Source organism: Balaenoptera acutorostrata, chromosome 3, assembly GCF_949987535.1.
Source record: "Balaenoptera acutorostrata chromosome 3, mBalAcu1.1, whole genome shotgun sequence".
Taxonomy (NCBI): Eukaryota; Metazoa; Chordata; class Mammalia; order Artiodactyla; family Balaenopteridae; genus Balaenoptera; species Balaenoptera acutorostrata.
In genome coordinates this window covers 127163248-127190326 of record NC_080066.1, presented here as the reverse complement: position 1 = coordinate 127190326, position 27079 = coordinate 127163248, and the positions used below count along the sequence as shown (strand labels likewise).

Genomic DNA, 27079 nt, shown 5'->3' with positions numbered 1-27079 from the left:
TTGGATGTTTCTACAACATCCAGAAGACGTTCAATTTGACCCTACCCCAATCTCAGTAAGGGAAGACAAAAGATGCTCATCTACAGACAGAATCTGATCACTGTTTTTCCACTTAGAGACGAAAAGCTTCCTTTTTACAGACAAAATGATTGACAGTGATGACATCCAATTAGAACTTTTTTTCTCATTTGGGGGTACTAGGAGGTTTTCTCTCCTCTCAGCTAGCATGTCCTGATTTTTTATGATAAATATAAAGGAGTATTCTTTATAAAACTAAAGACTGTCCTTCCTATTTGTTCATTTTTTGCATATATTATCTCTTGAGAATGGATATTGTCCTGCATACTAGTTTGGATTTCTATAAGCTCACAGATGAAGGAAACGTCACTTGCCAAATGGCCAAAAACTGCACTAGTCCTGCTCAAAAGGTCCTGGCCAAGAACCACTGCAATTCATATCATCTTTCTTTGCCTGCATCAAAATATCAGGAACATTAATCAGCGTAGATATGCCAAATACAATGAAACACTTTTAAAATGCTACCACTTAGAAATCATTTTGAAGCACACAAGAGTGTAAAAAGGAACGCCCAGTTGTTCACTCAGTAGACCTAATATCCAGCCACAGCTTTGTCAATTAATTCCTGGATGATGCTTTTTGAAGAAACAACAAAGGTGGCAATTATAGCATGAAAAATAAAAAGGAAATAACTAAGAAAAAACACACATCCATTAAATGCTAAGATCAAAGTGATCTTTCATATAACTCATAAACAGCTTAAATATTAGTAGTTACGATGACTTTCAAGTTTACTTTTGAGTAAGGGTTCACCATAGTATTAATCAGAGACCTTATAAATTGGGTTTGGGAGTGAAATCTGCTAGCATGGCATTATAACACAGGTATTTACACCCAGATTTACACATTAGTATTTATTGTACCTCATTGTCACTATGTGTAATTTATAACACCATTCTTACTGAAAAAAAAAATGAGATGAGGGTAGAATCTATAGTACAGATTGACGATTTTATCATACTTTGACACATCATTCCTAAAATGTGCTAAGTCTCTTGAGTGAAGATATTTATCTAAATAAATTAATCTAATACTATACAAGTTGATCATTCTAGCTTAGGGATGATTAACTTCCTTGAAAGTGTGAGTAGAATGATTGTGATTTTCTATAATATGTTTTTATCATGAAATTGTCCTGATATTTTACTTTATATTGGCAACAATCCATCACCACTACCATGTCTTCCAATCTGCTGGATTTATAGCCTTGAATCTACAATTCTTGAAGAATTGTAAAAATCAACCTTTTAGTCTTAGCTAAATTAGGAGAGAAAAATCCTTCATTTTCTAAAGGTCAAGATGTTCTTTATAAAGAAGAGTTTATATCAATTCCATAGCATTACATATAGATACACATACTTATCATCCTTTTTAGAAGCGTACTTTCTTTAGTGCACAAGTTTGCGTTAGGGTTGTACTGAGTTCATTTTTTTTCTATGGGATAAAAGGCGCTTTAATGAAATCAATCTTTGGAGATGTAAATTTACTTTTACTGGGAAGGTATCTATACTTTATCCCAATTGCTAAACAGTATTTTCTTTGCATGCTGTCTCACATATAAAATTTTAATAAATTACTGCTTTTGTAAAAGCACAGTGTTTTCAACCTTGTGATAAAGACAGAATTAAGATTTAGTTAGAACAGTGTCGATAAATAGGATAAAAGGAGGAAGAAGAGGAAGAGGCATCAATAGAGCTGGAATTATCGGGTTGACCAAAAAGTTAGTTCCGTAACATCTTACGGAAAAACCCAGATGAACTTTTCGGCCAACCCAATATTTATTATTCTGAGGACATGATAACAGATCTCATCCCCATCATGGAGTTATCCAAATTCTGTCTAACAAATATAGCTGCGTAATCCACATAAACCAACTGAGAGTGCATTTGCCTTTGAGAAAGAACAGAAATTCAGGAATCATGGTGGTGTCAGGAATAAGGGAGAAAGCATGGCTGGTCTAGGGGGTCAAACTTAGATGCAGAGCCACCAGGCATGGTATCTCAGGATGCTGTACAAATCAGGAAGTCATGGCCTAGGGAAAAAGCCAACAAGAGATAGGGACAATTCTGCAGTTTAAAAAGTTATTACTTCTCAAACCCCAACCTTAATCTTGTCCTGGGATTAGCACTTTAGTATTAATTCTAAACCCAGCTGGTTGGAGACTGTGAGATTGCTAATATAGGTATGGTGTGTGTTGATCAGAATTGGTTCAGTGGTTGGATAGGACTGAGTCTAAGGCCAAGGATAGCAGGTGATAGCTATGGAAAGGCAGCAAAGGTTGACACTGGCCTAGAATAAATATTAAAGGCAAATTATATGTTGGATGATGGTTTACTGATCTTTTGAGAAGATATATTCCAATCTAAGTACAGAAGAACAGACTGATTCTATACATCTTGCCCCAAATTATATGGATAATAAAAATAATAGTTCCCTTTTTTGGGTAATCCATATGTGCAGTTACATATGCTGAGTTATTAGTATAAGTTATCCCATTAAATCCCCACAACAATGATACAAAAATTACATACAGTTGTTATCCCATTTTAACAATGTAGAATCTGAGACTTAGAGAAATTAAGTGGGGCCAGGATTTAAATTATGGCCTGTGAATTAGTTACTTATTGCTCCATAACTAATTATCCCAAAATTCAGTAGCTGAAAAAAAATTATCTTACACTTTCAATGGGTTAGGAATCAAGTAGTGGCTTAGCTGGGTGTTTCTGATTAGAATCCTTCAAGCCTACAGTAAAGGTGTCAGCTGGGACTGCAGTTTTCCCAGGGCTTGACTAGAGAAGGATCTCTTAAACGCTCACACATGTGGCTATTGGCAGGTCTCAGAAGATCTCCTTCCAAGCTCACACACATGAAACTCTCCCTAGAGCTGCCTCAAAAACTGGCAAAGTCTTTCAGGCTCGGCAAGCCAAGAGACAGTGAGAGAAAGCACCAAGACAGAAGCCAAACTCTTTTTTATAACCTAATCTTGGAAGCAACATGCCATCACTTCTTCCATATTCTATTGTTTAGAAGCAAGTCCAGTGCACACTCAATGAGAGGGGATTTTACAAAGGCCTGAATACTAGGAGGTAAGGACTCTTGGGGGCCATTTTACAGGATGCCCACCATAATATGTATTCCTCTGAAGCTATATTCTCAACAAAAACACTCTATCACCTTTGTCTTAAATTTTAAACTCTTAACCTCTCCTGCTTGGATTTTTCTAACTACACAGTCATAGATCTATAATATCACAAGCCAAGCAGAATAGCTATTTCTTCATTTTTTGCTTAGTTGATAACTGTCCTTTAGAAAAGATGAACAACTCTGCAAAACGTAGCACGTTCAATCTTCCTGAAGCATATATTTTTCATTGTGTAGCAGGTTCCTGCTATTAAGATAAGAAATAAAATGAAAATGAGCTTTCAACCTTGCCTGTGAGGCAAGCTTTTTTCCGCTGATACTCTCTTTGTGAAATGTAGATGCAAGAGTAAAATCAATGCTTCTTCTATAACAAAACCTGAATGAATGCATGGTGCCTACATTTAGAAACCCCAGTGCATACATTTTTAATCTTTATTTTATTAAATATAATAAATTCAAACTTAGGAAGCTAAGCAACAATGTTGTTTTATTTCTATATGTTTGATACAATTGCATTTTGTGAGCAATTACTTTTTCATGTATTCTGATTTATTAATGTAAAACTAATTCATTTCCTACCTAGTACAGAAAGGAAAGAAAAATAAATTCTACAAAGGTTGTAAAATTTTAATAATTTGTTTTTCAAAATAGTAAAGAAAACTCAATTTCATAAATATTTAAATCCTACTTTCCTTTAAAAAAGTGTTGGCTCTACACAATGATATTCAAACAGGCTGCTCTATCTCAATTCTCATTTGGTTTATCAAGGATTTAGGTTTTCTTCAAAGAAATAATTAGTTTCATTTAATCATTTCTTCACCTTGAAAGAGTAATCCTACTAGCATTATATAATGCAAAAATAAAATGTGAATCAATTTTAGCAATAATCTAGAAAAGTGTAATAAGAAGCTTACAGGACTCATTTTATGAAAGTGTGTCAGAACTGATTCCATTTTTCAATTACATTTTATTTTTATTAAAAATATATAAACATGCTTTTAAAAGGCAAATAGCACTACAAAGTTTATAACAAAATGTAGCTATTTCCTATTCCTCTCTTCCTGACCCATAAGTCTTATTCTCCAACAGCATCCCCTAATACACCTTTAGCTGTTTCCTCAGGCATTTAACATTCCTGTATGGTATTTCTTCAGTTTTCAATTTTAGGCAGTTATTTTGTTTTGAATGGAAGATGAGAATTTACCTCTCTTACAAATAACTCACACACAACAGACACACAAGCACACAGACTCTCATACATAGTCCCCATAGCTTCCTAATGTAGTTACGTCATAATATTAACTAAATCAATGTGCAGTGCTTACATGATTCTGACGAGGTTAATACTGCTCACAGTGAGACTAAGTGGTATACTACTGACCTCAGGTGGCCTCGGCCTGCAGTGGCTTGAAGCAAGGTTTTGGTTCCCAGTCAGAGATTGAGGTCGGGTCACGGAAGTGAGACACCGAATCCTAGCCACTAGACCAGTGGTCAGTGACAAGGCCCTGGCCCTTTGGCTTTGCAGAAAAGAATTCCCACAAAGACGGAAGGTAGTGAAATAAGTAAAGTGCTTATTAGGAGGAAAAAAGTACAGGTACGTATGGAGAGACACACAGGCGGACTCAGAGAGAGTCGCACACTCATAGTAGTTTAAATCACTTATAAGGGGCATTTCTTCCAGGTTTCCTTTAGCCAATCATTTTGCTTTGCCTGGTTCTAAGCCCATATTTGGTTTATCTCAGGATCCTTCCGTGTGTGCGTGCGCATCTCTTAGCCAAGATGGATTCTAGCAAAGAGGGCTATGGGTAGTTGACATCCCTTACTATGGGGTGGCGACCCCTCCCTTTTTGACCTCCAAGGAGCTTTCTAGTCGGGAAGGTCTCCTTGACTTCGAGAATGAGAAATACATGGTCTTTTATCTTCTATCTGGGAAGGGCCCAGCCTCCTCTCTCAATTGTCCTGCTATTCTCATCTTGGAGTATCAGTCCACAGGGAACGAATCTCTAACTGCTTACCCTGGGGGTGCCCATCTACCTCCTACCTCACTACGACTGCAACTCTTTTACAACTTCTTGTTTCTCCTGAAGATAATAATTGTCTTATTACTTTTCATTTCCTGTCCCATAAATTCAAATGCATTTACAAATTGCTGCTAGCCTGTTTTGAGCTACATAAATGTGTATTATACACATACACTGACATACACAGGATGATGTGTAGTGTTTTTGTCACTTGAGACTTATTTCTTCAGGTTCCACTCAGAGATTGTTTCATCCAGGGTCAGTTTTCATCGGGAACTGCCAAAATTTTTCAGGACAAGATGCTAAGTTATAAACCATACAACTTTATACTCAAATGTACTATGTTTGTGGCACTGCATATACAAGTATATGCCCTTAACACACAGGAATTCAGATAAATTGTATTTTTGTACAATTTTCATCAAAAAAATTGTGGTGCATTTATAGTCACGAATTCTATATTATCCAGTACTTTCCCGACTGAAGAGAATGTACATTTTTTTCTGGGCTTTGATGAGAAATGAATGCTCTGCTTACAATTTGCATGCATGATGGTTGGTAGGTTTTTCCGCCTCTGTAAATTTCACATCCTCCATCTCCTTCCCTACCTAGATCTTTCTGGTGTCAGCTGCAAAAGGACACATTCTTATAGTGATAAATCTCTGGCTCTGAACTTTGATGCCACTAAGGCAGTTAGCATAATGGTAACAGGAGATTACTAGAAGCTATTCTTACACTACCACCTGGCAAAACATTAATTACACATGGAAATGACATAAGCCTCATAAATATATCCTACTAAACACAATATAATGTCTCCAACACAGCTTCTTCTTAGCTGGATCCCCAAAATGCCTAACACACCTATACAAGGAAATGTGACTGTCTTAACCAATAGTGGTTATCTTTCTTTAAAATTTTTTCAAAATCATTTGATTATGTCACCACATTGCTAGGGCCCTTTCCATTTATTGAAAGGGGGAACTGTGCAAGTGAGGGATTCTAAAATTGAAGATTCATTAACTTTATAGTAAATCCACCAATCCCCCACCCCTGCCATTTTTATTAAGCATATGCAGCAGTGGCTTCCTGAGAAGGGGATAGGGAAAGTTAACACTTGAGTCCTTGCATGTCTAAAGACGGCTTTAGCCCACCTTTACATTTAATTATTAGTTGGTTATGAATAGAATTCTAGGTTGAAAATCATTTTCCCAAAGAACTTTGAGGGTATACTAAGAAGTCCAATGTCATTCTAAATCCAGTTCTCTCTGTGTGATCTGTTTTATATATATTTTATTTTGGATGATTTTAGGACTTGTTATAGGTTAAATTGTGTCCTCTTAAAAATCCTATGTGAAGTCCTTTTCCCCACTACCTCAGAATATGACCTTATTTGGAAGTAGTGTCGTTATAGATACAATTACTTAAGATGAAGTCAATAGGGTTGGTTCTAATCCAATCTGATTGATGTTCTTATAAAAAGGGAAAATTTGGACAAAGAGTAAACACACATGGGGGAAGACAATAGGAAGAGACACAGAAAGAATACGGTCATCTACAAGCCAAGGAGAGAGGCCTGGAATAGGTCCTTCCTGCACAGCCCTCGAAAGAAACCAGGTCTGCTAACACCTTGATCTTGTGCTTCTAGCTTCCCAAACTGTGAGACAATAATTTTTTTTTTAAGTCACTCAGTTTGGGGTACTTTCTTACAGAAGCCCTGGAAAACAAATACAGGACCTTCTCTTTATTTTCAGTGTTCTAAAATTAGATCATGATATGCTTTTAATTTTTTTTCTTCTGACCTCCCTTTTAATATGGAAACACAGGCCCTTCACTTTGGGGATTTTTTAAAATGTCTTTAATAAGCTGCTACCTTCAGTTTTCTGTTTTTTCTGAAATTTATGTTCACATCTGAATTGAAATTCTTAGTTTAGTCCTTTAACTTTCTCATTTCAAGTTTTTTTATCATTGTCTTTTTTTCACCACTTACTGAGTGATTTCCTCAATTTTGTGTTCTAGCCCTTCTTTGAATATATTTCTACTGTATTAATTTTAATCTCTAAGAAGTCTTGTTTCCTGAGCGTTCCTTCTTTCATATTATCCTGGGTTTGTTGTTGTCTGTATCTTCTTTTTCTTAATTTTTTTTTTTTAATTCAGAAGATTGGAGGTTTGGATTGGGATCAGTTTGGCAGATCTAATTGGTCTTGGCTTTTTCACTCATGTATCTATGATCAGCTACTGAGTAGGCTAGGGATGCTTCTCTGCTTCACATATTCTTTCATCCTCCAACAGGCCAGCCAAAAAGTATTCACATGAAGCTGGACATAATTTCTCTCCACAAATTTGCTTTTGAGTGTTCTGGAGTCATGTTTGCATCCCTAACACCCCGCCAAAATCCTCTTATCTAGGTCGCCAATGGTTCCATGTTGCTAAGTAAATGGTAAAATCTTAATCTTATCTTACTTGATCTACCAGGAGTTGCTCAAACATTTCTATTTAATTTTTTTTTTAAATGTTGAGTCCAGTTAAAAGGACTACTTTTTCTAATACATCTCTGGGTGATCCCTATAAGTCTCCTTTGCTGGTTGCTCCTTATGACCACATCTCTAAATATTGTTCAACAGGCTTTAGTCCTTAGAGCTCTTACCTTTTTAAAACTTATACTAAGTTCTGTTGTCATATCATCCAGTCTCAGGACTTGGGAAAATCCTATTAACGGGATGACCTACAAATTTATCTCCAACCCAGTTTTCTCCCCTAAACTCCAGACTCTTACATCCAACCACCTACTGAACATGTCAACTTGAATGTCCAAGAGGGATCTCAGACTGACATTTCCAAAATTGAGCTCCTTGTATTCCTACCACCCAAGCCTATTCCTGTTGCAGTCTCCCCCATTTCCTAAAATGGCAACCTCACCTTTTCCATTTCTCAAACTAAAAACCTTGCAGTCCACCATGACTTTTCTCTTTCTTTACAGTTCATATCTAATTAATCACTGTAACCTGTTGTTGCTAACTTCAAAATATATCCAGAATCTCACTACTTTTCTCTATATCTATTTCTATAATCCCAGTCAAGTCATCATCATCTTTTCCTGGATTATAGTAATAACCTCCTGAATGGTTCTCCTTACTCCAGCTTTGCCCGACTCTCATCTTCGTCTATTCATAAAGCAGCCAGAATAATCTCTTTCAAATATAATTCATACCCTATCACTCCTCTGCTTGAACTCTGATAGTGTCTTCTCAATTCACTGAAAGTAACAGGTCATTTACATTATTTTTAATCTTTTGAGATATAATTGACATATACCATTGTGTAAGTTTAAGCTGTACAACATGTTGATTTGATACATTTATATATTGCAATATGATTACCACTGTAGTGTTAATTAACACCTACATCATGTCACATTAATTATTTCCTTTTTGTAGTGAGAACAATTAAGATCTAGTCTCTTAGAAACGCTGAAGTTTATAATACAGTATTGTATTATAAACTATATTGTTGACTATTGTTGCCTATAATCACTATGCTGGTAACTGGAACTCCAGGACTTATTTGTCCCTTAGTTGAAAGTTTGCATCCTGAAACAAATCTCCCCAATTCCTCCACAATCCCACCCCAAACACCTGGTAACTACCATTCTACTCTCTCTTTTTATGAGTTCTTTTTTTTTTTTTTTTTAGATTCCACATATAAATTATATCTTACAGTATTTTTCTTGGTCTGTCTGACTTATCTCACTTTGCTTAATGACCTCAAGGTCCATCCATGTCCACTTACATTATCATGAAAAAAAGTAAGGTTTCAAGGAATACATCTTACAAATGATGTAAAAATATTATAAAACCTATAGAAAGTTATAGGTTATAAAAACGATAAAAGAGGACCGGGATAAATTTTGAAAGACCTAGATCTAGTCCATGTTTATAATCAGGAAAAGCTTTATACTAGAAAATAAAATGTCTCCAAAAATTGATCTGTTATCCTAGTCAAAACCTTTAATAGATGAAAGAGAAAACTGCCAAAAATAATCAAGACTCCTGAAAAATAAGAACAAGGATGATCTAGATTTACAATAGGTCTTAACATATGATATCACTAAAATATTGTATTATTAACACAATGGTATAATACTGACCAATGAAAGAAGAGAGAGACTGGAAATAAACTACACACAAAAAAATCGATATATGACAAAAGTGTATATTGTTTTCCATCAAGAAAAGAGTATGCCAATTCATACACTCATATCAATTTCAGATAGATTATGGACTTAAGTATGAGAGACAAAAGTATGAAAGGTAAAAATTTTTAACTCCTAGAAGAAAATTTAAGAGACTCACTTTACAAGTCTAAATAGGAGTTTTTAAAACAAAAAAGCACAAAATCACAAAGAAAATTTTGACGAATTGGGCTCTATTAAAATTAAGAACTTCTGTTTATTAAAAATTACCACAAAGACAATGGGGAAAGATATTTCAAAACATAAAACTGGGGACTGGCAATATAACATGTAAAGTTCTCCCACAATAAATATAGGATAGATGAAAGAAATTGAAATAAAAAATGGCCAAATTCATAAAGATGCATTTACAGAAAGGAAACATGATTGGGCAAGAAACATATAAAAATACACTAATCTTTAGCAGGGAAATGATCAAATATCATCTTACACTGACAAAAAATAAAAAAGTCTTATTATACTAAATATAGGTGAGTATGTTCATCAACAGGAACTTTTACATATTTCTGACAGGAGTATGAACTGGTACAACCTCTTTGGAAAGATATTTGACATTATCAATAAAACCAGAATCCTCACCTAGACAGTGTAGCTAGAGAAGAGAAGAGGTTTGCACATAGAAGATCCAGAATTGCCAAAGCAATTCTCAGGAAAAAGAACAAAGCAGGAGGAATAACCCTCCCAGGCTTCAGACTACAGTAATCAAAACAGTGCAGTACTGGCACAAAAACAGACATATGGATCAATGAAACAGAACAGAAAGCCCAGAAATAATCCCACACACCTATGGACAAATAATCTTCAACAAAGTAGGCAAGGATATACAATGGGGAAAAGACAGTCTTTTCAACAAGTGGTGTGGGAAAAGTTGGACAGCTGCATGTAAACCAGTGAAGTTAGAGCACACCCTCACACCATACACAAAAATAAACTCAAAATGGCTTAAAGACTTAAACATAAGGCACAACACCATAAAACTCCTAGAAGAGATCATAGGCAAAACATTCTCTGACATAAATCGTACCAATGTTTTCTTAGGTCAGTCTCCCAAGGCAATAGAAATAAAAGCAAAAATAAACAAATGGGACCTAATCAAACTTACAAGCTTTTGCACAGCAAAGGAAACCATAAACAAAATGAAAAGAGAACCTACAGACTAGGAGAAAATATTTGCAAATGATGTGACTGACAAGGGCTTAATTTCCAAAATATACAAACAGTTCATACAACTCAATAACAAGCAAAAAACAAAAAAAAAACACCCAATCCAAAAATGGGCAGATGACCTAAATAGACATTTTTCCAAAGAAGTCATACAAATGGCCAACAGGCACATGAAAAGATGCTCATCATCGCTAATTATTAGAGAAATGAAAATCAAAATTACAATGCGGTACCACTTCACACCGGTCAGAATGGCCACCATCAAAAGTCTACAAATAACAAATGCTGGAGAGGGTGTGGAGAAAAGGGAACCCTCCTACACTGTTGGTGGTAATGTAAGCTGGTGCAGCCACTATGGAAAGCAGTATGGAGGTTCCTCAGAAAACTAAAAATAGAATTACTATTGATATATGGTCCAGCAATCCCACTCCTGGGCATATACCCAGACAAAACTATAATTCAAAAAGATATATGAACCTCTATGTTCGTTGCAGTGCTATTTACAATAGCCAAGACATGGAAATGATGTAAGTGTCCATCGGCAGATGAATGGATAAAGAAGATGTGGTGTGTTTATATATATACACACACAATGGAATATTAATCAGCCATAAAAAGGAATGAAATAATGCCGTTTGCAGCAACATGGATGGACCTAGAGATTATCATACTAAGCAAAGTAAGTCAGAAAGAGAAAGACAAATACCACGTGATATCACTTGTATGTGGAACCTAAAATACGATAGAAATGAACATATCTACGAAACAGAAACAGACCCACAGACATAGAGAAGAGACCTGTGGTTGCCAAGGGGGGAGGGAAGAACTGGGAGTTTGGGACTAGCAGATGCAAACTATTATATATAGAATGGATGAACAACAAGGTCCTACTGTATAGTACAGGGAACTATATTCAATGTCCTGTGATAAACCAAAATGGAAAAGAATATGAAAAAGAATACATATATGTATAAATGAATCACTTTGCTGTACAGCAGAAATTACAACATTGTAAATCAACTGTACTTCAATAAAATATTTTAAAAAAAGAGAGAGAAAAGGTTTGCAGACAGAACCTTCTCAATATCTACAGAAGCAGGTATTTAATAGATTTATACTATGGATGCTCAGTATATATCAGTCCACTTCATGATCAGAATTGTTGGCAATGGTAGATAACACTTACATAAGCTTAGATAAATAATTTTTCACATATAGTTTTACAAATTTTGGAAGACCTAGTTTTATTCTTAAGGTCTGATTTGCATAGAATCAGAGAAATAATAATCTTTCTTATGAAGAAACATATAAGAAAGAATTTGAGTTTTGGTCAAGTCTCCATAACCTATAGGTTAGTTTTAAATTGGTTATTTAAAAATGAATATCGGCAATTAATATTTGTATCTGTGCTGCACATCTACACATTTTAATAGGTGCTGACATTCTACATGTTCTGGATTTACAAAAACCACTATTTCCTTATGCCGTTTGCAACTTAAAACACATTGGAAAAATGTGAAGCCCTATATGTATTTATATTTTTTAAAAACCTATACAACAGATAATATTAAAAGAAAATATGGCCAAGAGTAAACCCCTCCTCATTTTTACTGCTTTCAATATGCTTTTCTCCATTTGCATAGAGCTTTCTGAATTCTCAGTTATGCTTGTTTTCATTACTGCCTTTTGTTTTAGCCTTGTTTTCGGAATTTTTTACTATATGCCAAGGAATATAAAACTGGGATACACAAACAAGGAAACATTAGTGACAGTATACTTTCATCAAGTAACTCTAAAATGTTCCCACACAGGTAGGATTGTGCTGATAGAAGGCTCTTTTACAGAGAGAATCTATCTACTTTTAACTATAATGTCTAAAGTGATAGAATCTCTGCCAGTACTTTCTATGAGAAGTAGTACATGATAAAAGAAAATATATGGTTTATGGAAGCAGAAAAGGATTTAGAGATTTTGAAGCATATCAATATTTTTGGATTTCTCCCCAAAACTAACTCCTAATTATGAAAGCAATCATAAAAATAATACTGATTTTAATTTTTGCTCTAGGAATCATGGCCTTTTCATCATATTTGAAAGGGCTGAATTCTAATGTTTGCGATTCAAAACACATGAACAAAAGGCAAAGAATTATCTCTAAAGCTTATTGCACCATAATGTTTCCCTGGGTTGTTGACAATATGTTCTGGTGAAAACGTTCACATGTTTATGCATCGAAGACTTATCATCTGAGTTAATTAAGCATGAAGCAGAAAACATTTTTGGAGCACTTGTTACTTGGACCTTTTTCATTTCTTTGTGGTGATTCACAGCACATACTGTTTGTGACAGTCACTGGGTTGCTGATAACTGAATGGGTTTTCAAGTTTGAAAAGTTTGATAAGCTTCTTGTCTCATGAGGCCAAAGCACTTAGTTACTAAAGCTACCAGGCTGCTGTTGGTATAGTGGAAAGAAAAATTAACAGATAAGAAGAGCAAGAGCAGAGGGGAAAAGGGGTAACAGGATTTTTTTCTCTTAATCTGGGAAGGCTGTTTACAGAAGTATTTTCCCTAGGCTCTGCTGTCAGAGAACCTGTCATCACACCATGACACGACTGGATTCTGCCAATGATTCTGTGATTCTATCATTTTTAACAGTAGCCTTGAAAACTGCCCAAACAATACTCTTTAATATCTGTGGGCAAAAACCCATGTAGGCAAAATGTTTAATTAATTAACATGCTACTTGAGGGCAGATGCCACAGCTAGAAATAACTGAAGTTTTGACATGGTCTTTAAAAGGCTGTAATAATTAAATTGTACACATTATCAAAATACTTGAAGTTTCATACCCTGTTGATATAAAGCCTCCCTTCTTATAAATCCCTTTTATATTTCAGATATTAAGTGATCTCAATTTTCTGAAGGAAACACATTTTAAAAGGTTACCTAATGACAAGAGTTTATTCAACAAGCTAACAAATAATTTCTCAGTCATAAACACAAATGAGATTCCTTCTCCTTCCTTAGAGCTAAATGGTAAATATTACTTCTTACTCTGAAAAGAGTTGGGCCTGACGTTATTCACAAGGTGAAACAACTCCATTCGTGAGTTTTTAGAGGACTATAAATGAATTTTTTTCTACATGTTGAATTTTCACAAGTATTCATAAAATGTATTCAATCTTCCATTACCTGAAAAATCAAATTAACAAGTTTTCATCTTGGCAGTTAACTTATAGTGATATAATTTCAAGTCTTCAAAGTTAATATGTCTATGCTGCTACAAGACCAGTGTGACTCCTTAGGCATGTATATAGTCAGAAAAATGATAGTATCATTTTGCTAGAATTTGTAAAGAAGATATAAAGTATTCCAGTTCAAAATTATTTTCAAAATATTTCAAAAATAGTTTCAAATTATCTCTAGGTCTCTCATTTCTTTTGGTCAAGGCAATTGTAAGATAGGGGAAAACACAATCAAATACACTAAGGAAATAATTGCCTGCAGGATATCTGTATATGAATGTATAATTATGAGAAATTTTAGATGGCTAAAGCCAATGGAAAGAATTATCTAAATTGGGGAGGAGGGGGAAATGAAAGAAAGAAAATATATAATAAAGCCAGTCAGTATTTTTTAGCCAATTGAAGGTCTAAAGAGATGAGTGATAAACTACCACTCCTTAAAAGTGGAAATAGTCCTGAATACATGTTGAGATATCATGATCTTTAAAAGAGTTTGTATAAAAAGCCAAGGAATGCAGAATTCCATGTGAACATGCATTGGCCATTCCTGCAGGTTTCCCTTTCACCATCTCAAGCGTAGGATTTGGTCACTCATGTATAAAGGCAACCGACAGTAACATGAGGTCCAGTGTTAACATCTGGATGCATATGCATAGTTACTTGAAGTCACTAAATGTTTCAGTAAGTTACCACACATGTTATAATTTGTGAAGAAGTTTCTTTTCTTGACCTTTGGTTGATTCTCTCCCATATGAGAATCTTAATGTATTCTCTCTTCAGAAAAAAATAATAATATTATTTCCTAAGTAAAAAATAATAATGACAGGGGCTTCCCTGGTGGTGCAGTGGTTGAGAATCTGCCTGCCAATGCAGGGGACACGGGTTTGAGCCCTGATCTGGGAAGATCCCACATGCCGCGGAGCAACGAGGCCCGTGAGCCACAACTACTGAGCCTGTGCTCTAGAGCCTGCGAGCCACAACTACTGAGCCCGCGTGCCACAATTACTGAAGCCCGCGTGCCTAGAGCCTGTGCTCTACAACGAGAGAAGCCACCGCAGTGAGAAGCCCACACACCGCAACAAAGAGTAGCCCCCGCTCGCAGCACCTAGAGAAAGCCCGTGCTCAGCAACGAAGACCCAACACAGCCAAAAATAAATAAATAAAATAAATAAATTTATTTAAAAAATTAAAAAAATAATAATGAAAAAACTGCCAAATTCCAAATTTTAATAGCAGTTTGATAAATTTTCCACTTACATGAGCAAAATTTTCTTCTTCTGTTCTTTCACCTTGACAGTGATAAAATATTCCTAGATCTAATGTATGTTTTAAATATATATTTGTTTTCACATGGGCTTTAGTGTACAAGGAATATTCATGCAAATAAACTTCTATTTAGACATACTGATAGATTTTCTTCATTTATCATTAAATAACTTCGAAATATTAAACTATTATGTCCTTTTCCTATATTTCACTGGTTTATTTTAGTCAATGAAAGGTTTCTAGAACATGTGGAGAAAGACCTACACACCAAGCATATTTAAAATTACTATGTAATACGTGTGTTTTTTTAATAAAAATAATGTTATTTTATTCAGGTCTACATAATTCAATCTATTTGAATTATCTCCTATTTTATGTAGAAAGAAGTGATGGGCTTTTTTTTTTTCCAATTGTCTTCTGTACTTGTTTGCTTTAGCAAGAATCAGTGGTCTGGGAATTGGATACCATTGTAGCTATTTATATACTTTCATCCCTTTCTTTGGTCCTATGTCTCAAAGCACTGGGAAGAAACAAAGGATTGAATGATTTGTCTTGGGGCCAAACTTCATTGACTGACCCAAAAAATACATTGAAATTAAAGATCCTTCTAACCAAACTGAAACAGCATTTTGAAAGGAGTATGAGCACTGGTTTTGTACCTGGAAGCTAAGCTTTATGGCCATTTATTAGTTTCACCTTATCCATAGTCCATTGAGAAGAAAGGATAGAAAGCTGCAATTTCTAGAGGCTAGAATCAGACAATAAACAAACTGATCAGTATACAGTTTCAGATTTTGATTTTCTGAGGTTGGAAGAATGGAAAGGAGATAAACAACTTAAAAATTCTAAGAGAAAAATGGAGACTTAGTGATGGGAATCCAAAGGGATTTCATAGGCATTTGTAACTAACCTAAGACATTACAGGGGAAAAGAAATCTTGAAGACCCTTTGTATCAATGAGTACTAAATCTGGCTATGCATTATAAAAGGCCTTGGGAACTTTTATAATATACTAATGCTTGGACACCATATCCCAGAGATTCTAATGGAATTTATTTAGAATGAGGCATAGGCATAAGCATTTTTTTCAAAGCTCATAGGTGATTCTATTTTGCAGTCAGGGTTGAGAATCACTGGTCTAAATCACTGGATAGGAATTACCTTGGGATCTTGTAAAATGCAAAATCTGATTCAGTAGCTCCGGGGTGGAACCTGATAGCCTAACAAGCTCCTGGGTAAAGTCACTGCTACCGTTATTGCCACACAGTTGAGAAGCAAAAGTCCCATACTCCGCGAATTTTCATTCCTCCTGGAGGGAAGGTGCTGTATCAGGTGTTTTAGCTCCAGTCAATGTTGCCAGCAGGTTTTGTATTTTCCCCTTAACTCTAACTTTAAGAATATTTCTTTTTAACTTCTATAAACTGACCCTTTCAATATTTATCCCTCAAAGTAACACATCATTCAGACACATATTTTAAAAATAATTCATTAACTGCTGTGTGTTATTGCTGGGGTTCCCAACAAAGCAGACCAAGTGACTGAAATTAGCATCTGGGGAGTTATAAGGGACTACTCTTGGAATCAACAGCTGTGGACAGGGAAGAAAGGAGGAGGGGCAGAGGGAGAAGGTGGTCAGTAGAAGCAGCCTTTATACTTTATAAAGCCTTTATACTCCTGCATTGAACAGTCACTGGATGTGGGCTGCCCCAAGATGGGAATATGACTTTGGGTGAGATGACAACTGAGGGCTGTCTGCCAGAGTGCTCCCAGAGGCTGAGAGAATAAGTCCTTCAATCTTAAAGAAGGATCTTGGCAGTGCAGCATAGAGTCCACTGAAGTCTACTCCTTGTGCTTCTTGAATATCCTTATAAATTCTGGGAGTGGCTCATAGAGGATTATAGGCTTCTTTTCCTAGTGGAAACGTATAAAAGGACGGTCACTGGGACAAAGGACAGTCATCACCACTGCAGCTGCTGTCAGGATTATAACAGACATCATCTCTGTCTTCTACCACCCATTGTAGATTCTTCTCTCCTAAGCTAGCACTTCTTACTGGGTAGTGTGACACAGTGCCTCATCCTTGAGGGGTCTGAGCCTTGGACACTATGTTCCCAGGTTGTGGTGGTTACACCTGTCCACTGACCATTAAAATTATATAAGGAATTATCAAGCAGTGCCCAAGTAGATGAACATATTCTTCCCTGTCCCTACTGTGTAACAGCAGCCCTACCTTCTGATAAAGCAAGTCGATTGCCCCTGCGATGAATCTTCTCATCTGCTAGCCCCTGAACATGGGAAGCCCAAAGTTCCAGGCAGATGACACAGCTTATAATTCAATAAAGCTCTTGCTGTGTCCATGGTGAACCTGTTGTATACCTTGGAGAAATAGGACTTCTGAACTCTCAGAACCCAGGGCACACTTGACAAGAATATGTATTTGCTGTTGATGATGGTAGGTGTTGGATATCTATATTCGTTTACTTTGTCCTGAAAGCAAACATGAGGTTTCTGGATCAGGGAAGATTACTAATACAACAGTAAGCACTTCTGTTCCCCATACCTCATTTTCCGCCTTCCAGCTGATGCAATGAGAGCCATATGGTTGGGCCTGCAAGTGCACAAAGGAGGTTTCTTGCCCCAAAGGAGAAAAACCCCAAAATTATAATTCTGGGAGCAAATAGGGATTACACACTGCCCAGCTGCCTCCCTCTCCTCCAGAGAGAGAGAAATAAACTTTATCTTCCTGGGATAAACAAATCTTCTCTGGGAAGTGAAGAGGAAGTTTCCCAATTTTTAACCCTTTGGAATGTAAATGGATGACTGACATCAGATTTTATCTGCCTTTGTAATGTAAATACACACCTCTGGGAGAGAAATTTCTCAATCTCTCCAGAGGTCTCTATTCAGTCTTCTAAATTCTAGATTTGTTCTTTAACTGAGTTCCAGGTACAGAAAAACTGGGAAAGGATAAACACAAAATTTAGAGCAGAGCTCGCCTTTGGAGAGAGGAGATGAATAAGAATATGAGGGGACGCACAGGGGCTTCAAAATATTCCTAACATCCTGTTCCTTAACCTGGACACATGAGTTTCATCTTGTTTTATATAGCTTCTATACAGTTTATATTATTGTGCATGTATAAAATATTGTGAAATATGTGGTTAATTCAAAATTTTTAAAGAATATCAGGACTACTTTTCCATGCCTCATGTTGCTTTTTATTTACATTACCAGCAGAAATCCCGGCTCACTCACAGTTTGTGCCACACTGCTTTATATATCTCCTAACTTGACACAAATCTACCACAGCTCTTCAGCATCCCAGTGTTTTCTAGATTCCTCTGAAATCCAGGATTAAATATCCCCATACTATCATCATCATCACTTTCTTTACCTTGATACCTTAACTCAGGAGTCTGCAAACTATAGCCTCCAGGTCAAATTCAGCCTGATGCCTATTTTTTGTAAATAAAGTTTTATTGAATCACTCATTCAATTACATAAGGTCTATGGCTACTTTCCCACTATAAGAGCAGAGTTGAGTAGCTGTGGCAGAGACCAGGTGGCCTACAAAGCCTAAAATATTTGCTAGGTGGACCTGTACAGAAAGTTTGCCAACTCCTGTCTCATCTAAATCCTGGCTCTTTCCTGAGGTCACAGCCTCCACCTAGCCCTCTCAAGACAAGGCTACTTTTTAATTTCCCCTTCGTATGTACCTCACAACTGGAAGATAACACAAGGGTGTTATTGATACTTCTAAACCATGCTTCCTTCCCTTGACTTTTAAAAACACAAAATATTTGATACTCATGCCATTGCCCAATATACTTACTTAGACAGCCATAACCTTTAAAGACCTCTCAAAGACGAATCTAGCCCCCAGATTACTGCCAGTCAACCCTATTGTGATTGTACATTTGACCATGCTATTATCAACAACCGCACTAACTCACCTTATATCCACATCCCTCTCTTTGGCCAGGCTAGCCCATCCTTCCATCTAATTTATTCTACAGCCCACACTCTAATAATATTTCAACTTTAACTACACAACCAGTCCACTGTTTCATTCTTCATTACCCACCCCCACTGCCTTTGAAGTCTAGTTTCCCTCCCTAGGTAATCTAATGCAGTGTTTCTCAAACTTTAGTGTGTATATGAATCCCCTGAGGATCTAACTAAAAACGCAGATTATGATTTAGTAGACCTGCGTTGGGATTTGAACTCTTTTCATTTCCAACCAGCACCCAGGACGGCTGCTGTTGCTGGTCCTGAGATCACAGGAGCAAGGGCCTAAATGTCATGTTCCATTAATTTAAAAGAAGTTACAGGGAAGGTTAATCAATGGGAGATGTTGAGTATAGTGAGTTATGTCTGAGTTTGCAAATGTATAACTCTTATTAGGCTATTTGTGTTTGCCTATTTAGAGCCCATTGAAGTTAGGTTCCTGCTTTCCTCCAGAAACTGAGAGATAAGGACTTTACCTTCCTTGATGATTACATTTCAAAGGGACGGCCCTCAGGTCCTTGAGAAAGTCATTCATGGGTTATAAAACTGGCAAAAGGCTTTTAAAAAGATTTATATCCTAAGGGGAATTTACAAGTGATCTAAAGTAAATGCTCTAGGAAAAGGGAGATCAGGAGCTTAAGAGTCAGAAGGCTGTCTAACGTTTAGTCAACCTGAGGGAAATTTTAAGGCCATCTTGATCAACTGCCTCCCATTTATCCTCCTTTCTAACTTTGATTCTCCCCTGAATAAGTCAACCAAACTCCTCTCTCTCTCTCTCAGTCTCTCTCTCTCTCTCTCTCTCTCTCTCTCACACACACACACACACACACACACATATATTAATATTTAACAGTCTAGTAGTAAGTCATTTCCCCAACAGTCCTACTCCTGAAGCAGGAGGGAACGGGGTAGGGCAAAACCTTTAAAGAATGACATAGCCATAGGACATGACAAAAACTGGTATTAGGTCCAAGATGGCAGAAGATTTGACTTCCCGTAGATCTTGAACTTCATTATACCCTCATTGTAATACATTAGCATGCTAAATGACACACCCACCAGTGCCATGACAGTTCCAGGGCCAACCATAAAAGACCAAAAAGTGGGCGGTGGCCCAATTCCTGGAAATCCCCAACTCTTCCCCGAAATAGTTGGAATAATCCTCCCACTCATTAGCCTATGAAATTACCCAGCCCATAAAAACTAACCACGCCATATTTCAGGGCCTCTTGCCTTCTGAGATGGCCCACACTCTGTCTGTGGACTGTGTTTCTCCCAAGGCTGTTCTTGCCTTTTGAGATGGACTGCATTCTTGTCTATGGAATGTGTATCTCTCTAAATAAATCCACTTACCTATCATTTTGTCTCTCAGTGAATTCTTTCTGTGATGAGACATAAAGAACCTGAGCTTCATTAAGTCCTGAGACAAGGTGTGTGATCTCAACTAACAGTGGTTCAAGTCCCAATCTGGGTTTAGGCTGGGTTCGAGTACCGGCACGTGGGTTCAAGTCCAATCTGAGTTGCACGGTTTCACTCCCATGAAAGCCTATTTCTGTTCCAATGTTCTCTGTGTCAGGAAATGCTACCACTGTACACACTAAATGCTCAGCCAAAAACCTAGGAGTAATCATTATTTCCTCTCTAAACCTTGACATCAAATTCATCAGCAAGTCGTACGTAGTTCTATCTCAAATATATATTCTTTATCCATCCACTCATTATTTCTATTGCTCCAATAGATATATAAGTAACACAAAGATCCATTAACTCTCATTCGTCTATTGCAATATCCTGCTAAGTAGCTTTTCTAACCTTGCTCAAAGTCTTTCATACTCAAGTGATCATTTCAGCTAGGGGGGTATTTTGAGCTGGGATATTTGCATATAGGATTATTTATACCTTAGCCTTTATGAAACACTTATAAGGAATAATACAGAAAATACTGCTGTTATTTTTGGTGAAGAAAACCAATTTTGTATAGTTTATTTCCACCTAAATAAAACATGAATTTTGTTTTAAAAAAAAAAAAAGCTAACCTTTCCAGAAGTCTACTTCAATAACGCTCAGCTTTCCAAACACTGTTTAAAGTTTCACCAATATTTAATTCCATATTATAAGCTGTGATTTTCACTATAAGGCAGCTTTAAGTGTGTTTGTATTTATTATTCCTGTAAACAGAAGATAAGCGTAATTTATGTATTTGTACAGAGCTAAAAAATCCATATGTTGGCTCAGAATTAAAAGTTTTCAAGCCGGTCACTCGGGGTGATGGGCTTTCCGTACTAGAACCATGGCCCAGTTTGCCCGTAACCTCATGGAGAAGGCCCCGGTGCTGGTCAACGCTGCCGTGACTTACTCGAAGCCTTGACTGGTCACATTTTGGCACTATGCTAAGGTTGAGCTGGTTCCTCCAACCCCTGCTGAGATCCCTACAGCTATTCAGAGCTTGAAAAACATTATCAGTAGTGCTCAAACTGGTAGCTTCAAACAGCTCACAGTTAAGGAAGCTCTACTGAATGGTTTGGTGGCCACTGAGGTGTGGATGTGGTTTAATGTTGGCGAGATCATAGGCAAGCGTGGCATCCTTGGCTATGATGTCTGAAGACCAATCTTTGCTTTATTATTTGGGTGTTCTTGGACCATGTGTGAGCAGACTGCTATTTGAATAAAATAAGACAGTGTCAAAAAAAAAAAGTTTTCAGTGTTTAACCAAAATTTATTTCAACTTTGTCCATGAATGTTGGTATAATAATTAGACACTAAAACCTAGATTTCATTTTGTAAAAGTATTACTAACCCAAAGTAGCAGTATATGATTACCAATCAGAAGTTATTAGATTAGGCCTTTATTCTTAAAAAGTAAGAAACATCAATAAATGGAAAATCTATTATCAGTTTTTGACATAGATTTTTTGATGTCTTTTTCAAAGACAAATATTTTCCAAAAATCAAGGCTATTTCAAATTAACAATTTCAAACCCTTCCCATCATTTTTACCAGAATTCCTAAGTCATGTTGTATGACTTTATTACCAATCATTCATAAGCACACTTAAGAATTTTTCTATAAAGTATGATGAAATTGTCCTTAAAGCTATAATTTCTAAATTGACTATGAATTATGAATCTGAAGGAAAAGTAATGCCTAAGAAATAATCATTATTGATAAATAGCCTATAAGAAAGAACTGTGATAATTATGAATGTTTCAACAGCAAACAAAAGAAGTTGAACTTAATTTGGCTTCAGAAAAGAGAAAATTTTATTATAAGCATATGTATTTCACAGAACATAAAGACAAAAATGCAGCTGTGTCTCATGAACAAATCGAAATGTGCGGGTTGACTGTCCTCAATCTCTCTTTGTTTTCACATTCTTTCCTTCTGTAACTTCCTTCAGTTTTTTTTCTCATGCTGCAGACCAGTTCCTCTGCTTTTTAGGCAAATCCCTCTACTCTTCAGAAAACAACTGAGTTTAAGATATCTGTCTCTATCCCAATTCCAAAATTCTTAGAGGATAGATCTCTTTTCTTACCTTTTATCAGAAACCTATCTCTGGCTACTAACTTTTGCTAAATAGGCTATAGTTTTTTCAGAGTAATTACGAGGATGGATGGAAGGTAGTTCCAGAAAACTAATATGACTGGTCAGATAGAGTAATATGTATGTAGATTTAAAGACTCAATAGTATAAAGATGTCAAGCTACCCAAAGTGATTTATTAATTCAATGCAGTTATCATTAAAATTCTATGTTTGATGAAATATAAGCAGATTCTAAAATGTATTTAATTTCTCAAAGGACTAAAAATAAATAAGTTACTGCTGAGGAAGAAGGTGGAGGGAGGACTGGTTTTCTAAATATCAAGGTTTCCTATAAAGCAAAGTAATTAAGACAGTGAGATTTTACGGCAGCATAGAAGTCAGACCAATTAAATAGAATAGAGGGACTTCCCTGGTGGCGCAGTGGTTAAGAATCTGCCTGCCAATGCAGGGAACACGGGTTCAAGCCCTGGTCCGGGAAGATCCCACATGCCGCGGAACAACTAACCCCATGCGCCACAACTACTGAGTCTGTGCTCTAGAGCCCATGAGTCACAACTACTGAACCCGTGGGCCACAACTACTGAAGCCCGTGCGCCTAGAGCCTGTGCTCCGCAACAAGAGAAGCCACCACAATGAGAAGCCTGCACACCACAACAAAGAGTAGCCCCCGCTCACCGTAACTAGAGAAAGCCCATGCACAGCAACAAAGACCCAACGCAGCCAAAAATAAATAAATAAATTTATAATAAATAAATAGAATAGAATAGAGGTCCTGGAAACAGACACAATATCCACAATGCAGATATATGGCAGAGGTGACACTAAAGGACAGTGGGAAGCATGGTCTTTTGAATCAGTTGTGTTAGGAAAATAGTGTGTCAACTGTGGAAAAAAATTCAGTATGCCAAAAAAACCCCAACAAAACAAAAAAACATTCATCACCATATAATATCTTGTTCCAAAGAGATCTTAATTTTTTAGATTTTTAAGTCATGGATAATTTCAGAACTAAGAATAAAGAGATATTTAGAGGCTATTTTATTAGAAATTTTAATGAGAATTTAAACATGGCTAGTCCAAATTTTATTCTATATTTTCCTATTTTTGAAGATATATACCTAAAATGGACAATATCTTCTGAATAAAACCAACTTTTCATTATTGCAATGTATGAATGATGAACATATCCAGCTTATAAATATTGGTTCCAGATTGCAAATACATCTCTAATAGTTTCAAATTCATCCTTACTTCTTGTTCTTCTTTTAGCACTTATATAATCAATACACAATGAAAAAGTTTTTTGAAACTCTGACAGCTCACGGTGTTTTTCTTCTGCTCCAAAATTGGAAAGTAGTCTCAGTTTTAGGTTTATAAATACGAACTAGATTGATGAAACCAGTGGATTTTGTTTCACATCTACACCATCTATTTCCTTCCAATGTCTTTTTCCAATTCTTACTCTTAGCATTTGTCCACTTATGAGCATATCAAGAACATTTTGGTGAATAAACATAATAAAAGATGAAAGAATATTGTCACACATCCTTTCAAAAAAAAGTTCAGATTCTTTTTTAATTGAAATATAGTTGAATACAACATTATACTGGTTTTAGGTGTACAACATAGTGATTTGACATTTATATACATTATGAATTGATCACCGCAATAAGTCTAGTAACCACCTGTCACTATACAAAGTTGTTGCAATATTATTGTCTATATTCCCTATGCTGTAATTACATCCCTATGACTTACTTTATAACTGGAAGTTTGTACCTCTTAATCCCCTTCACCTATTTTGCCTAACCCTCCCATCTCCCTTCCCTCTGGCAACCAACAGTTCGTTTTCTGTATCTATGAGTCTGTTTCTGTTTTGTTTGTTCATTTGTTTTGTTTTATAAATTCTACATATAAGTGAAATCATACAGTATTTGCCTTTCCTTGTCTGACTTATTTCACTTAGCATAATATCCTCTAGGTCCATCCTAAAAATGTCCAGATTCTTGTTGCAAAATTTTGTGCAATGATGTCATTCCAGCTGAATGACTAACTGAATGAGAATATCATATTTTCCATTTATCCTTAGAAATATATTGTTCACTTGTTGATTTTTGAATTTGAGAAAGTTCATCTCGGACATCATAATCTGAAGACTCATAGCTGAGACTGTGCTTATAAAATCTACTTCATTATTAAGAGTCTAGGGTTCATTGTGGTGTTGCCTCACCTCCTGATTTATCTCCTGATTCATATCATATTTGTGAAAACTCTTCTTTCATAAATTTTCTTCTCTTCGCCATTATAAGCAGAAAATTCTCAACTGTGTTCAAGAAAGGTAAGACAATACTCCAGAGATGATGTTTCGAATCATCTTCTTTACTTTTTGAGAAATGGTTACAATATTTTGGATAAGGCAATAAGAAAAATAAGAATGATTCAATGACAAAGGTTTGTTTCTTTTCATTTCAGCATGAGCCTTGTAGAAAAAAATGCATTAATCTTCTACTTTCTTATTATTTCAATCTTTTTTAAAGCATCATTGATAATAATTGATGAGTAATGACAATCCCCACTATGATAAAATAGCCGGGTGTTTCAAGATACAGAAAAATAAGATCACTGAGATCCTGTTATGTAACTTTAACTTATAAAAGGGTTCCACGTATCATATGGTAACTGCAGATAGAATGAGTTTTATTAAAAATATTCCTTTTTTCCTTTGACAGACTTTTAATAAAGAATAAAGTTCCTAAAGTATCAGTCCTTATATATAGTTAGAAGCACTCAAAAAATGAAACTCAAAAACAAGAAATGGGTTCAATGAATGCTGATGTTGTCCCAAAAGTTAATTAGAACTCCAACTTTTCTTAGGGAAATTAAAAACCTAAATGTGAAAGGCAAAGCTCTAATGTTTTTAGAAGATACTCTGTAAGAATGTCTTTATGATCTAATTTGGCTGGGATGTGTCCTGGGCTTTGAAGTTTTAAAAGATCCCCAGTTGATTCTAATGTGTAGACAAGCTTCAGAAACAATGAGCTCAGGGAATTTTTTATTGATATTTATGAAGATCAAAGTTTAGATTTGTCAGTTTTTTGCTTTCAAATGGATCTCTTCCTTCTTTTTTCTGTTTTCATTAAGCAATTTTTTAAGTAAAAAAAAATACTAGATAAACCATTCTAAGGAAGCTTATATTACTGTATATCTTTAATTTGCTCTAATATTGCTGTATATCTCTATATGTATCTATCTCATGCAGACATATCATTAAAGATTATGAAGATACATACAAACATATTTATATTTGTATCCAAATAATCATCTTTGGAAAACAAATATCAGTACAGAACTGAAAATGTACCACATTTGAAATCACTTTGAAAAGCTGGTAAGAATATCTGTGCATTTTGGCGTGATCTTTCACATTCTATTTTTGTAGTAATGATATTTCAACTCATAAGTAGTCATTTTTTTAAAAAGTAGCTGGGTGCCTGAGAAAGGAAAGAGATTTTTCTCTTCTGACGTTCAGCGAAATATACTAAATTATGCCATGTTTAAATTTCCAACATTGCATTTCCATCAGACAATAGCATTCTGTGATTAAAAGATGAATCAGAGAGATAAAATGAAAATTGAAACAGGAAATATCTTCAAGTTAGAGGCTTGGTTGGCTTCTCTCCCTTGGACTGATTACACACAACGATTTGAAATCGTTCTCTTTTGCTGCAATGAAAAGGCAACTCATTGTCACCAGAATCAATCACTCAGAGGTGAAAAATAGGCCAAATCTATACTAGCAGAACATGCAATGAAAATAACTTCTGGTTTTGGAGAGACCCATGATCAACTGAGATCCTAAAATTATTGCCAGCCAAAAGAATTAGGGTCTGTTAATGGGGAAGCTAGACTTCCATATATATTTTATACAGGATAACATGCCCAAGTTTCCCTATATATATTGTTTCATGAACTATATTGTGTAAGAAATCGGGGTGCCATGGCAACTGCTATATTATTGTGTATCTATCACTTCCATTTCTTTTGTGGAATATCAAGTCTTCAACATATGGATAGCAACAGGACAACAATGACAATTTCATTTTATCCTTCCAAGAGATGCTTTAATTGTAGAAACAATAATAACCAACCAACCAATCAACAAACAAGGAAACAAACTATCTTTATCATTAATTGGGCTTATGGCACATTAAGGAATGTGTATGTTGATGTGGAGGAGTTAGATCTCATGGGGGATTAATGAGCATATTAAGAAAAAAAAAATCATTATGAGGAAGCCGACTGGCAAAAAACCACCACACGCCAGAGGTGAGGGAGGGAATGGTGGTCTGAGGTGCAATATTGA

The 27079-nt window shown here is 35.8% G+C and overlaps 1 pseudogene; it reads left to right on the top strand.

Moving 5' to 3' along the window:
- Window positions 1-21465: 21465 nt before the first annotated feature.
- Window positions 21466-21777, top strand: LOC103014810 (ATP synthase subunit g, mitochondrial-like; annotated as a pseudogene).
- The last annotated feature ends 5302 nt before the right edge of the window (window positions 21778-27079 follow it).